Source organism: Panthera pardus, unplaced genomic scaffold (assembly GCF_024362965.1).
Source record: "Panthera pardus isolate Hobbes unplaced genomic scaffold, ASM2436296v1 HiC_scaffold_12, whole genome shotgun sequence".
NCBI classification, from domain to species: Eukaryota; Metazoa; Chordata; class Mammalia; order Carnivora; family Felidae; genus Panthera; species Panthera pardus.
In genome coordinates, this window is record NW_026526677.1 from 92,367,662 (window position 1) to 92,384,167 (window position 16,506).

General features: G+C 39.4%; 1 pseudogene; it reads left to right on the top strand.

Moving 5' to 3' along the window:
• Positions 1-8,150: 8,150 nt before the first annotated feature.
• On the top strand, positions 8,151-9,661 carry LOC128776199 (dnaJ homolog subfamily A member 1-like; annotated as a pseudogene).
• The last annotated feature ends 6,845 nt before the right edge of the window (positions 9,662-16,506 follow it).

The following is a 16,506-nucleotide window of genomic DNA, read 5'->3' on the forward strand; positions in this document are numbered from 1 at the left end:
GAATATGAAGATAGCTTATAAACTCACAACTCAGACATGTAGTATTTTGTTAAAGGATGTAGATTCTCATCTAGAAACAGAAAGAAGGTCTGTAGCACTTAGGTTTGGGTTCTGTCTTAGATCTAGAACACCAGCTGTTATAGCAGACTTTCCTGGGACCTCAGCTAAAATCCTGAGACAGGCAGCAGGGCAGAGTGTCTGCCTTTGATCCTTGCCACAAAATACTGAAAATTTCATGTTTCCAGGGGTACAGGGCCAGTGCCTGAGAAGGAGGATTTGAACTTTGGCTAGGCACCATTACCAAGGTATTTCGAGTGACAGGGAAAGAGAAGGCGAGTAACCAAATGTATTCAGATGATGTAGATATGAGTATGGAAATGATGTCATTAAGAACAGCTAACATCTGGGGCGCCTGGGTGGCGCAGTCGGTTAAGCGTCCGACTTCAGCCAGGTCACGATCTCGCGGTCCGTGAGTTCGAGCCCCGCGTCAGGCTCTGGGCTGATGGCTCGGAACCTGGAGCCTGTTTCCGATTCTGTGTCTCCCTCTCTCTCTCTGCCCCTCCCCCGTTCATGCTCTGTCTCTCTCTGTCCCAAAAATAAATTAAAAAAAAAAAAGTTGAAAAAAAAAATTAAAAAAAAAAAAAAAAGAACAGCTAACATCTGTGGAGAAATTCTGACGTACCAGTCGCTGTAGCAAGCTCTTTAGGGGTATATTATCTCGTGTAACTATTACCACAGTCCTAAGATAGTATTATCCTGTTTTATAGATGAAGAAATAGGGGCACAGAAGCCACACATCTACTAAATGAGGAGTGGAGTTTGAAGTTAGGAATTATGCCTCAAAAACTCACTCTTGTACCTTCCACTCTCACTATACTCCTTTCTGCTATACATGTCTGATATCATCTCTTAGGTCAGACCCAAGCTCAAATGCCAACAAATAATGTAAATTAGATTTAATTAGTTATATCTGGGAGAAAATATAGAGTAGTGGAGGCTGTAAGAAACCGGGTGACCCTAGTTGGAAAGGACAGCAGGTATTGAGTTCTGGTGGATTGTAGCCATGGGGTATTTCGGGTTCAGTATTGACAAATCCTTGATGCTTAAAAATACCACATGTGTGCTGTAAAATATCTAGAAATCTGGATATTTATGTGAATTCTTCTTGTATTTCTTATTTAAAAAATTTTATTATTATAAAACTACTGTGCCATGCAGACCTAACAAAGCACATCTGGTAGCAAAATGTGAAAGCTGGAAAAGGGAGGCCATTTATTTTTACTTCCTCTAAATCACACATACCCTTCTATGACAGAGTGGACCTGGACATCACAGTCTTATAGGACAGTCATTCTGTATCATGAAGGAATTTTTGCTGAGTTCTCCATTTTTAGTTGTTGGATTGTTAAAGGAGGAGCCAAAGAGAATTTACAAATCCCTTTCCTTTTCCTTTCTTCCCCGAACAATTATCTGGCTTCTAAAACTGTTGTCTTCTACATAATCTCATTTTGAATGTCAATCTTTGAGTATTATCTCCTGACTTTGTTCTGCTCTCCTTGTGAAACAAATACCAATTCACCCATGGGCAATAAAGTTGGCTATTGCAGGAGCCAACAGTAAAATAAATTTTATTCTTTTTTATTCTTTCTCCCAGGCTCAGAAGCCTCAGGACCTGTGTGCAGGACCTCAGTGCCCAGGCGATGTCTATCTACCTTAGCTCCTGTCAAGAAAGCTAAGCTTAAGAGGTTGGCTGGGAAAATGACAGAGTAGAAGGACCATAAGCTTGCCTTGTCCCACAGATACAACTAGATAACACTCTCATCAGCATAAATCACTCAGAAAAATGATCCGAAGACTGGCAGAACAAACTCCAAAATCAAAATTAGGCCACATCAAAGAAGGTAAGAAGGGCAAAGATGCAGTCTGGGAGTGAAATGGATCATGACCATACAAGGTGGGGAGGGAGCTGGTGGCACAGAGAAGGGCAAAAGACAGACGTTCACACTGAAGAGCCCATGAGCAGGGAGGACATTTGCCTTTGAAAGCAAGAGGGGCTGAATTTCATGAGTTTTTATAACCAGCAGGACTTAAAGCTTGGAATCTTAAAAATTGGTGGGCTTGGCTCTGGGAGATCCCAGAGGGTTTTAGGAAATGGAATCCCTATCCTTAAAGAGACAGCATGACAAACAGCCTGTGCAGATACGCTGTAGGACCAGGACTTGGGAAAATGCTGGGAGAAGATGAGAGGGAGAGTGTTTGCTCATCTCAGAGCATGACCTGGAGAGACCCCTCCAGGAACAAAGGAGCTAGCAGCATCATTTCCCTCCCCTGCTGCTCAGCACAAACACACAGCCACCCGCAGGAACCGGCAGGGCTGGGACACTCACTACCTAACTTGCTTACATCAAGCAGTGCTTGCTTCAGCAGATCTGCCCTTCCCAGTCATGCCTGCCTCAGTCTTGGTGCTGTGGGCCCTTCTCATGCAAACCCTGCCAGTACCACATCTAACCTGTGTGTATTGCGGGACCTTAATTCTGGCAGCAGCAGGGGCAGGTCTCATTTTGTAAGCAGACTACCACACACCTTGCTAAAATGCACCCCACCCCTGCTGGGGACCAATAGACAAAGAGAGCCTCTGTAGACAATGGTACTGAAGGAAAAAGAGGCAAAACTCAAAAGCAGAGCCCATGCAACACACATAGGAGACACTCCCTGAAGCCCCAGGCCCTGAGGAACATGGGACACTGCATTGCGGGGCACTACAGGACTTCTTTATAAGGCTGTTATTGTTAAGAGCAAGAGAAGTGGCTGACTTTCGTAACACACAGAAACAGACACAGAAAGTTAGACAAAATGAGACAGAGAAATATGTCCCAAATGAAAGAATAGGAGCAAACCACAGTGAGAGACCTAAGCGAAATGGACATAAGTAATATGCCCGATAAGATAATTTAAAATAATGGTTATAAAGATACTCGACTGGAGAAGAGTGGAAGACATCTGTGAGACCCTTAACACAGATATAAAAAAGAACCAATCAGAGATCAAGAACACAATAAATGAAATTTAAAATACACTTGAGGCTCTCGCTCTCTTAACATAAACAAATAAATAAACTTAACAAAAATTTTTTTATAAAGGGGGCACTTGGGTGACTCAGTCGGTTAAGCATCCAACTCTTGGTTTGGGCTTAGGTCATGATCTCACAGTTTGTGAGTTCAAGCCCCACTTCAGGAAAGCTATCCTAGGTTCTCCTTTTGCTGCTTATGCTTTGCCACCATGGTCACCACCAAAAGCAGTCCACAAGCAGGATTCTTTCTCCCTCTCTCTCTGCCCCCTCCCCTGCTTATGCGCGCACTCTCTCTCTCTCTCTCTCCCTCAAAATAAATGAATAAATAATACACTTGATGGAATAAATAGTAGACTAAATGAAACAGAGGAACAAATTAATGATCTCTAAGACAGAGTAATGGAAAATAACTAAGCTGAGCAAAGAAGAGGAAAGAAAATTATGCAAATTGAGAATACTCTTAGGGAACTCAGTGATTCTATCAAACATAGTAACATTCACATTATAGGGGTCTCAGAAGAAGAAGAGAGAGAAAAGGGAATAGAAAATTTATTTGAAGAAATAATAGCTGAAAACTAATCTGGGAAAGGAAATAAGAGGCACGGAGATTCCCCCCAGAAATTCAATCCAAGGAGGTCTACACCAAGACATATAATAATTAAAATAGCAGAAAGTAATGGCAAAGAAAAACATTTTTAAAGCAGCAAGAGAAAAGAAGTAGTTACATATGGGAAAACCCTATTAGGCTATCAGTAGATTTTTCAGCAGACAGTTTTCAGGCCAAAGGGAGTGGCATAATATATTCAAAAGCACCGAGAGAGAAAAATCTGCAGCCAAGAATACTCTATCCAGCAAGGTTATCATTCAGAGTAGAAAGAAAGATAAAGAGTTTCTCAGACAATAACTATTAGAGTTTGTGACCAATAAACCAGCCCTACAAGAAATATTAAAAGTGACTCTTTGAGTGGAAAGGAAAGACCATAAGAGTATGAAAAGTAGAAACACAAAATCAGTGAAAACAAGTACTTCTCTAAAAATCAGTCAAGAGATTCATAAAATAAAAGGAAGTAAATATCTATAGATATAGGACATATATTTAAAATGTGGGGGGCGCCTGGGTGGCGCAGTCGGTTAAGTGTCCGACTTCAGCCAGGTCACAATCTCGCGGTCCGTGAGTTCGAGCCCCGCGTCAGGCTCTGGGCTGATGGCTCGGAGCCTGGAGCCTGTTTCCAATTCTGTATCTCCCTCTCTCTCTGCCCCTCCCCCGTTCATGCTCTGTCTCTCTCTGTCCCAAAAATAAATAAAAAACGTTGAAAAAAAAATTTAAAAAATAAAAAAATAAAAAAAAAATGTGGGAGGGAGAAGAGTACAGAATGGGTTAAGAGTACAGATGGTTAAGTAACCATCAACTTAATATAAACTGCTATATGCAGAAGAGCTTAAGTACACGCCTAATGGTAACCACAAATCAAAACCCACTAATAGATACGTAAGAATAAAGAGAAAGGAATCCAAGTATATCACTAAAAAAGTCAACTTATCATGAGAAGAGAACAAGGGCGAAAGGATTAGAGAAAATCTATAGGAAAAAATAACAACACTGAACAAGTAACTAAATAGCACTAAGTACATACCTATCAGTAATTAGTTTGAATGTTAATGGACCAAATGGTCCAACCAAAAGACATAGAGTGACAGAATGGATAAACAAAACAAAACAAAACAAAACACAAGACCTGTCTATAGGCTGCTTACAAGAGATTTATTTCAGACCTACAGGCACCTGCATATTGGAAGTGAGGGGTTGGAGAAACATTTTTCATACAAATGGATGTCAAGAGAAAGCCAGAGTAGCAATACTTTTATCAGACAAAATAAACATTAAAACAAAGACTGTAACAAGAGACAAAGAGGGACACTGTATAATAATAAAAGGGACAATCCAACAAGAGAATATAACAATTACAAATATTTATACACCCAACATGAAAGCACCCCAATACATAAAAACAGTTACTAACAAACGAAAGAATAGATAATAATATAATAATAGTAGGAGACTTGAACACTGCACTTACATTGATGGACAGATAATACAAACAGGAAATCAACAAGGAAACAGTGGCTTTGAATGACACACTGGACCAGATAGATTTAACAGGTATATTGAGAACATTCCATCCTAAAACAACAGAATACACATTCTTTCCAAGTGCACACAGAACATTCTCCAGAATAGATCACATATTAGGTCACAAAACAAGCCTTAACAAATTCAAGAAAATCAAAGTCATACTATGCATCTTTTCTGACCACAATGCTCTGAAACTAGAAATTAACCACAAGAAAAAATCTGGAAAGAGCACAAATACACGGAGGTTAAATAACATGCTACTAAACAACGAATGGGTTGGGGCGCCTGGGTGGCGCAGTCGGTTAAGCGTCCGACTTCAGCCAGGTCACGATCTCGCGGTCCGTGGGTTCGAGCCCCGCGTCAGGCTCTGGGCTGATGGCTTGGAGCCTGGAGCCTGTTTCCGATTCTGTGTCTCCCTCTCTCTCTGCCCCTCCCCCGTTCATGCTCTGTCTCTCTCTGTCCCAAAAATAAATAAAAAACGTTGAAAAAAAAATTAAAACAAACAAACAAACAAAAAACAACGAATGGGTTAACCAAGAAATCAAAAGTTACATGGAAACAAGTAAAATCAATGGTCCGAAATTTGGGGGATACAACAAAAGTAGTTCTAAGAAGGAAGTTTATAGGAAGACAAGCGTACCTCAAGAAGCAAAAAAAAAATAAAAATAAAAAATCTCGGATCCAACAAAACATTAAAAAAATTATTCACCATGACCAAGCGGGATTTATACCTGGGATGCAGGGCTGGTTCAATATCCGCAAAACGACATGATTCATCACATCAATAAAAGAAAGGACAAGAACCATATGATCCTCTCAATAGATTCAGAGAAAGCATTTGACAGAATATAGCATCCTTTCTTGATAAAAACCCTCAAGAAAGTAGGGCTAGAAGGAGCATACCTCGAGAAAAGCCATATATGAATGACCCAATGCTAATATCATCCTCAATGGGGAAAAACTGAGAGCTTTCCCCGTAAGATCAGGAACAAGACAGGGATGTCCACTCTCACCACTGTTATTCAACATAGTATTGGAAGTCTTAGCCTCTGCAATCAGACAACACAAAGAAATAAAAGGCACCCAAATTGGCCAGGAGGAGGTCAAACTTTCACTCTTCGCAGATGACATGATACTTTACATGGAAAACCCAAAAGATTCCACCAAAAAACTGCTAGAACTGATTCATGAATTCAGCAAAGTTGCAGGATATAAAATCAACACACGGAAATCGGGTGCATTCCTATACACCAACAATGAAGTGACAGAAAGAGAAACCAAGGAATAGATCCCATTTACAGTTGCACAAAAGACCATAAAATGCCTAGGAATAAATCTAACCAAAGAGGTGAAAAATCTATACACTGAAAACTATAGAAAGCTTATGAAAGAAATTGAAGAAGACACAAAAAAAATGGAAAAAGATTCCATGCTCCTGGATAGGAAGAACAAATGTTGTTAAACTGTCGATACTACCCAAAGCAATCTACATATTCAATGCAATCCCTATCAAAGTAACACCAGCATTCTTCACAGAACTAGAATAAATAATCCTAAAATTTGTATGGAACCAGAAAAGACCCCGAATAGCCAAAGCAATCTTGAAAAAGAAAGCCAAAGCAGGAGGCATCACAATCCCAGACTTCAAGCTGTATTACAAAGCTGTAATCACCAACACAGTATGGTACTGGCACAAGAACAGATACTCAGATCAATGGAACAGAATAGAGAACCCAGAAATGGACCCACAAATGTATGGCTAACTAATCTTTGACAAAGCAGGAAAGAATATCCAATGGAATCAAGACAGTCTCTTCAGCAAGTGGTGCTGGGAAAACTGGACAGCGACATGCAGAAGAATGAACCCGGACCACTTATACTATACACAAAAATAAACTCAAAATGGATGAAAGACCTAAATGTAAGACAGGAAGCCATCAAAATCCTCAAGGATAAAGCAGGCAAAAACCTCTTTGATCTTGGCCGCAGCAACTTCTTACTCAACACGTCTCCGGAAGCAAGGGAAACCAAAGCAAACATGAACTACTGGGACCTCATGAAAATAAAACTCTTCTGCACAGTGAAGGAAACAGTCAGCAAAACTAGAAGGCAACCGACAGAATGGGAGAAGATATTTGCAAATGACATATCAGATAAAGGGTTAGTATCCAAAATCTATAAAGGACTTATCAAACTCAACACCCAAAAAACAAACAATCCAGTGAATAAATGGGCAAAAGACATGAATAGACACTTCTCCAAAGAAGACATCCAGATGGCCAACTGACACATGAAAAAATGTTCATCACTCCTCATCAGGGAAATACAAAGCAAAACCACAATGAGATACTACCTTACACCTGTCAGAATGGCTAACATTAACAACTCAGACAACAACAGATGTTGGCAAGGATGGGGAGAAAGAGGATCCCTTTCACACTGCTGGTTGGAATGCAAGCTGGTGCAGCCAGTCTGGAAAACAGTATGGAGTTTCCTCAAAAAAACTAAAAATATAACTACCCTACGACCCAGCAATTGCACTACTAGGCATTTATCCAAGGGATACAGATGTGCTATTTTGAAGGGACATATGCACCCCTCATGTTTATAGCAGCACTATCAACAATAGCCAAAGTATGAAAAGAGCCCACATGTCCATCAATGGATGAATGGATAAAGAAGATGTGGTATATATATATACAATGGAGTATTACTCGGCAATGAAAAAGAATGAAATCTTGCCATTTGCAACTACGTGGATGGAACTGGAGGGTATTATGCTAAGTGAAATTAGTCAGAGAAAAACAAAAATCATATGACTTCTCTCATATGAGGACTTTAAGAGAAAAAAAAGATGAACATAAGGGAAAGGAAACAAAAATAATATAAAAACAGGCAGGGGGACAAAGCAGAAGAGACTCATAAATATGGAGAACGGGGCTACAAAAGACGACGGCTGCGGCGCGCCGGGCGGAACTTTCCAGAACGGTCGCTGAAAAGCGGAGGAGCGGCGGCTGCCCGAGCTGCGCCCAGCAACGCGCTTCTTCCTGCTCCCCCACACCGGCCTCGGCCCCCTCACCGGCTGTAGAAAATGGTGAAAGAAACTACTTACTATGATGTTTTGGGGGTCAAACCCAATGCCATCCAGGAAGAATTGAAAAAGGCTTACAGGAAATTGGCTTTGAAGTACCACCCTGACAAGAATCCAAATGAAGGAGAGAAGTTTAAACAGACTTCTCAAGCTTATGAAGTGCTCTCTGATGTGAAGAAAAGGGAATTATATGACAAAGGAGGAGAACAGGCAATTAAAGAAGGTGGAGCAGGTGGTAGTTTTGGCTCCCCCATGGACATCTTTGATATGTTTTTTGGAGGAGGAGGAAGGATGCAGAGAGAGAGGAGAGGTAAAAATGTTGTGCATCAGCTCTCTGTAACCTTAGAAGATTTATATAATGGTGCAACAAGAAAACTAGCTCTGCAAAAGAATGTGATTTGCGACAAATGTGAAGGCCAAGATGGTAAGAAAGGAGCGGTAGAATGTTGTCCCAATTGCCGAGGTACTGGAATGCAAATAAGAATTCATCAGATAGGACCTGGAATGGTTCAGCAAATTCAATCTGTGTGCATGGAGTGCCAGGGCCATGGGAAACGGATCAGTCCTAAAGATAGATGTAAAAGCTGCAATGGAAGGAAGATAGTTCAAGAAAAGAAGATTCTAGAAGTTCATATTGACAAAGGCATGAAAGATGGCCAGAAGATAACATTCCATGGTGAAGGAGACCAAGAACCTGGACTGGAACCAGGAGATATTATCATTGTTTTAGATCAGAAGGACCATGCTGTTTTTACTAGGCGAGGAGAGGATCTTTTCATGTGTATGGACATACAGCTGATTGAAGCACTGTGTGGCTTTCAAAAGCCAATCTACTCTAGACAACAGAACCATTGTCATTACCTCTCATCCAGGTCAGATTGTCAAGCATGGAGATATCAAGTGTGTGCTGAATGAAGGCATGCCAATTTATCGTAGACCATACGAAAAGGGTCACCTAATCATCGAATTTAAGGTAAACTTCCCTGAGAATGGCTTTCTCTCTCCTAATAAACTGTCTTTGCTGGAAAAGCGCCTACCTGAGAGGAAGGAAGTAGAAGAGACTGATGAAATGGACCAGGTAGAACTGGTGGACTTTGATCCAAATCAGGAAAGAAGGCGCCATTACAATGGAGAAGCGTATGAGGATGATGAACATCATCCTAGGGGAGGTGTTCAGTGTCAGACCTCTTAATGGGGCCAGTGAAGAACACTGCTGGCATTTTATATGCAGTAGTGAATGAATGAAGGACTATAATCATAGCTCACTACTTGCTATTATTGTTTTTGTTTTAATATTCAACTATAGTAGTGTTTTAAAAGTTAAATGAAGAATAAAAAATATAAAAGCTCAAAAAAAAATATGGAGAACAAACTGAGGGTTATGGGAGGGGTTGTGGGAAGGGGGATGGGCTAAATGGGTAAGGGACACTAAGGAATCTACTCCTGAAATCATTGTTGCACTGTATGCTAACTAATTTGGATGTAAATTTTAAAAATAAAAAATAAAATTAAAAAAATAAAAAATCTCAAATAAACAACATAATTTATACCTAAAGGAGCTAGAAAGAGAAAAAGAAAACCCAAAACTAAAAAAATAATAGTAATAATAGAACAGATCAATGAAACCAGGAGCTGGTTCTTTGAAATGATCAACACAATAGATAAATCTCTAGCCACACTCATCAAACAAGATCCAAATAAGCAAAATCACCAATGACAGAGGAGAAATAACCAACACTACAGAAATACAATTGTAACAGATTATGAAAACCTATATGCCAACAAATTGAACAACTTAGAAGAAATGGATAAGTTCCTAGAAACCTAACAAAACTAAAACAGGAAGAAAGAAAAATTTGAACAGAGCAATTACCAGCAATGAAATTGAATCAGTAATTTTAAAAACTTCCCAAAAAACAAAAGTCCAGGACCAGAGAGCTTCACAGCCAAATTCTATCAAACATTTAAAGAAGAGTTAATACCTGTTCTCAAACTATTCCCCAAAAAAATAGAAGAGGAAGGAAAACTTCCAAATTCATTCTATGAGGCCAGTATCACCCTGACATCAAAACCATATAAAGACACCACAGAAAAAGAGAACTACAGGCCAATATCTCTCATGAATATAGAGGCAAAAATCCTCAACAAAATATTAGCAAACCAAATCCAACAATACATTTAAAAAAATCATACACAATGATAAATAGGATTTATTCCCGGGATACAAGGATGGTTTAATATTTGCAAAACAATCAACAGGATATGTCACATCAATAAGAGAATAAAAACCATATGATTATTTCAATGGTTTCATAAAAAAACATTTGACAAAGTACAACATCCATTCATGATAAAAACCCTATACTAGGTAGGTTTAGAGGGAACATAACTCAACATAATAAAGGCCATATATGAAAAAACCCCAGTGAATATCATACTCAATGGTGAAAACTGATCTTTTCCCCTAAGATCATGAACAAGACAAGGATGCCCACTTTCAACACTTATATTCAACCTAGTACTAGAAATCCTAGTTGCAGCTATGAGACAACATGAAGAAATAAAAGACATCCAAATTGGTAAGGAAGAACTAAAACCATCGCTATTTGCATATGATGTGATACTATGTATAGAAAATGTTAAAAAATCCACCAAAAAACTACTTACTAGAACTGATAAATGAATTCAATAAAGTTGCAGGATACAAAAATCAATGTACAGAAATTTCTTGCATTCCTATACACTACTGATGAAGCAGCAGAAAGTGAAATTAAGAAAATCCCATTTACAGTTGCATCCAAAACAATCATATATCTAGGAATAAACTTAACCAACAAGATGAAAGACCTATACTCTGAAACTATAAAACACTGATGACAGAAATTCATGACAATGCCAAGAAATGGAAAAACATTCCATGCTCATGGATCGGAAGAACAAATAGTGTTAAAATGTCTGTACTAACCAAAGCAATCTGCAGATTTAATGCACTTCCTATCAAAATATCAACAGGATTTTTCACAGAACTAGAATAAACAGTCCTAAAATTTGTATGGAACCATAAAAGACCTCAAGTAGCTAAAGCAGTCTTGAAAAAAAAACAAAACAAAACTGGAGGGATCACAATTTCAGACTTCAAGTTATATTACAAAGTGGTAGTAATTAAAACAGTATAGTACTGGCATAAAAATACTTATATAGATCAATGGGGCAATAGAAAATCCATAAATAAACCCATAATTATATGGTCAGTTAATCTTTGACAAACGAGGAATGAATATACAATGAATAAAAATAGTCTCCTCAACAAATGGTGTTGAGAAAACTGGAAAGTCCCATGGAAAATAATGAAACTAGACCACTTTCTTACACCATACACAAAAATAAACTCAAAATGGATTAAAGACCTAAATGTGAGACCTGAAACCATAAAAATCCGTGAAGAGAGCACAGGCAGTTATTTCTCTGACATTGGCCATAGAAACATTTTTGTAGGTGTGTCTCCTGATGAAAGGGAGATAAAAGCAAAAATAAACTATTGGAACTACATCAAGATAAGAAGCTTCTGCACAGTGAGGGAAATAATCCACAAAACTAAAAGGCAACCTACTGAACGGAAGAAGATATTTGCAAACGGCATATCTGCTAAAGGATTGGTATCCAAAATAAATAAAGAACTGATACAAGTTAATACCCCCAAAATGAATAATCCATTTAAAAAATGGGCAGAAGACATGAACAGACATTTGTCCAAAGAAGATATACAGATGGCCAGTGGACACATGAAAAGATGCTGAGCATCATCCATCATGAGGGAAATGCAAATGAAAACTGCAAAGAGATAATCATCTTACATCTGTTAGAATGGTAAAAATAAAAAAACACAAGTAACAACAAGTGTTTGTGAGGATGTGGAGAAAAAGGAACCCTCTTGCAAACTGGTGCAGCCACTGTGGAAGACAACATATGGAGGTTCCTCAAAATTGAAAATACCCTATGATCCAGTAATTGCACTACTGGGTATTTACCCAAAAAATACAAAAACACTAATTCAAAAGGATATACATACCCCTATGTTTATTGCAGCATTATTTACAATAGCCAAGGTAAGCAAGCAGCCTAAGTATGCATCAATTGATGAATGGATAAGGAGGATGTGTTGTATATATACACACACACACACACACATACACAACATACACATATATACAATGGCATATTATTCAGTCATAAAAGAGAATGGAATCTTGTCATTTGTGATGACATGGATAGAATATAATGCTAAGCAAAAGAAGTCAGAAAAAGACAAATACCATATGATTTCACTCATATGGAATTTAAGAAACAAACATGCAAAGGAAAAAGAGAAACCAAGAAACAGACTCTTAACTATAGAGAACCAACTGATGGTTACCAGAAGGGAGGCGGGTGGAGGGATGGGTGAAATAGGTGAATAGGACTGAAGAGTACACTTACCATGATGAAAAAAATAAAATAAAAAAATAAGATAAAAAAGAAAGCTAAGCTTAAGACTGTGATGTCAACTCTAAGCCTTATATATTCTCCTCCAAGTCAATGTCCTATCTCTTCTCTCTTTCTCCTCAAATTAACAAATTATCAGAGCACTTCATGAGACATCTAAATTTCCATAATAATATTTTACTGTCATAACCATCAGCCATTACTTTCTCCAGTGCTATGCTGTGTGGCCCTCTCCTCTGCCTCCTCTACCTTTTCTCTAACCTCAATAACTACACAGGGAATTTTTTTTCTCTCTCAGATAAGTGGTCAGAAATTGAACATGTCGATATCTGTAACTATTTGTAAGACCAAAAACTCACCCCAGGGCTATTGGTGATGGGTGTTAGGAGGGCACTTGTTGTGATGAGCACTGAGTGTTTTATGTAAGTGATGAATCACCGAATTATACTCCTGAAACCAATATTGCACTGTATGCTGATTAACTAAAATTTACATTTAAAAAAATGTTATTTTCAGGAGAGAAAAAAAGGATTGTCATCAGTCGCTTTGAAATCATAGGCAGCGTCTAATCCAGGTCTCAGAGGCTTTCTCTCACTCTCAGCTGCCCCTCTGCCTCAGGCCTGACCACTTCAGTGGCTTGATCCAGGAGCGATTCAAACATCTCTCTGGGCTTTGAGTCTGTGCTCCTTGTAAATGCCCCTTCAGAGGGCTTCTGCTGCAAGTTTATTTGAGAGTAAAAGGGATTTGTGTTATCATATTCACTTCTATGCCAGTTAAATGCGGTAGCTGATGTTCCACGTTCGCTTCACCTCCACCGGAACTCTTATTCAACTACATCTTAGCCACTTCCTGGAATTCTTTGGCTGTATAGTTGACCCTTGAACAACATAGGTTTGAACTGCACTTATATGCAGACTTTTTAAAATAAGTATTCCTATAGTACTATAAATGTGTTTTGTCTTCCTTATGAGTTTCTTAATAACATTTTCTTTTCTCCAGCTTACTTTATTGTAAGAATACAGTATAATGCTTGTAACATACAAAACGCGTATTGGTCAAGCTTTCAATCAACAGTAGGTTATTAGTAGTTAAGTTTTGGGGAAGTCAAAGTTACATGCATACTTTTGATTGAGCAGGGCGTTGGTGCTGCTAACCTCCACGTTGTTCAAGCGTCAGCTATACTAATCATAATCATAAGCATCTAATGAGCATTTTCTTGTAGTAGACATTATTTACGTGCATCATCAAATTTCATTGTCACAAAATCCCTATGAGGTGAATATAATTATTTTTTAAATTAACCCAGTTATTAGTATGAATTTATACTGTAATTCGTGTAATTATCTTTCTTAATAAGAAAAGGAAGGCACAGAAACATTAGCCAACTTGGGCATGATTGCATCATTAGTAAAAGACAGACCGGGGATTCGAACCCAGGTGGTCTGAAGCATAATGCTCAACTGAGAAGAAGCTGCTGTCATGGTTCATGGCTCAGCTGAGGCATAGAAGTGGGGGGGCTGCACTTCTGTGCCATTCATTTATTCCTAGTAATACCACAGTAAAGGGGTGTATGGAAGTTTGAAACTTTAGAATGTTATGATAGTTGAGAAGGATTGTTTGACAAGGGAAACAAAAATTTTCACCTGTACACAGGCTATGCCTATTCTCATGGTTCAAGGGATGTAACACAAACCAAAGGAAAATCTGTTACCAGTGGGGCCTTCATGGGCACAACCCAATTCCTGACTACGGTTGTCTGTCTTCAGGTTCATACCTTTCTTAAATCCTCCATAGTATAAATCCCCCCCCTTTAGAACAGGTATCCTCAGGTGCCCTACTTCCTGCCATCAGCAGCAGATCTACTTTCTCCACACTAGTATATATCCTGACATATAATAATCTACAGGTTGTTTCCCCCAAAGTGAATTATTCAGGTAGCCATAGGGATTGTATTTAAGGAAAAGATCCTCTGTAATCTAGAGGAGAACAATAGAAGCAGTCCGTGGTCCAGAGGTCTTTACCACTGGCATGCCATTCAAGAGGGGTTTGGGTCTCTGCACCCATGGAACCGGTCCTAGGTGGTGTTTCTGTGCCAAGTTGCTTCCCCTTTAAGACTGCTCATCAGCATGAGGTGTATATTTCCTCCTCAGTCTTCTCATTCAGCAGGAAAATAATGGTATGCATGCACCTGCACACACACATGTATGTACACACATGCACACACATCCTGATGAACAGAAAAATGAGGCCATGGATCTTACTATCTTTTTCAAGCAACAGAGTATCTGGTGCTCGATTGCCAACCAATGGCTACCAAAAGACCTGGCTGAAATCCTGAAACTGCTGTTTTTAGAACCACATTTTAAGACTGGATATTCTTTTTAAAAAATGTTTGTTTATTTTTGAGAGAGAGAGAGAGAGAGAGAGAGAGAGTGGGGGAGGGGCAAAGGGGGGGAGGAACAGCGAGGATCCGAAGCGGGCTCTGTGCTGACAGCAGAGAGTTCAATGCAGGGCTCAAACTCTCACACTGTGAGATCGTGACCTGAGTCAAAGTCAGATGCATAACTGACTTAGCTACCCAGGTGTTCCAAGACTGGATATTCTTGATATTCTCTTTCAAAGAGGGAACACAGAAAGATGGATCATCACTCTCATCTCCCAAATCAAAAAGGTAGATGGAGGAGCTGCTTTTTCAATTTGTGTAAAAATTTGTGACTCACAATGGTTATGGGACGATCGACCTTTCTTATGCAAACAACAGCTTCTAAAGCAGCTGCTTTAAATTTATGGAGCTTGGCTGTCCAAAGAAGAAGCAGTTTTGATTCTTAAATGGTCTCTGTGCCCTAGGGCAGAACGTGTTGTTTGTAGTAACAGGAAAAATTTGTGGTCCAGAAGTCCTCCTCTTTGGCAGCCAGGTAAGCAGAGAAGAAACTATTGTTAACCTCACCCTTGCTGCACCCTGGTTTCAGTGGGAATACACATATTACTTAGAAAAGTCCCTGTCAAGAAAGAAAGGTCAGGGAAGTACAGGCAAGGAGACAAAACAAAGGTGCAGTGGTACCACTGAGTGAGACCCTGGAAGGTGAGCATTGCACAAAGCTTGGTATTTTAGATGCCATAATTGCAGCATTTAAGAATTATGCCCCTCTGTGCTCAGTCTTTCTCTGACTTGGATGCTCTCATGCAGTCAGTCATTGTGGGAAGGGTTGAGGAGTTGAATTTTATCTTTCAAAGACAAAATAGGGGCAAATAGGGAGATCTGGGAGACCCAGGGTCAGGCCTTTGGGAAAGCAAGGGGAGAGTGGTAGAATTGACTCAGCATTCAAAATCCTGGAAGCTGTGCCTGACTCTGGGTTTGGTCTGGGAATAGAGTCCTTCTGATAATCCTGAACCAGGCTCTTTATGCCCTTTCCTAGAAGAAACTACTTGTGCCTAGGACTTTGGGATCTAGAAAAGCACTTGGAGATGCTCAGAAAATCACAATGAGAGGGGAGGTCTGGAGATGGGGGAAGAGATACAAGGAGAACATACCCAGAACGTTTCAGTTGAGATTCATTTAGAGATTTTACACAATCCCTTAGATATTCCTTCAATTTGTGGTCACCCTGCTTTTAGAACTCCAGATCTCCCCTTGTTTTTGGTAAATTGGAATTCATTTAATTTTCTTGCTGCTCACTCATCCGAGAGAAGCCAGTCTGTTCTGAACCGGAGTCTCTGACTTCAAAGGCC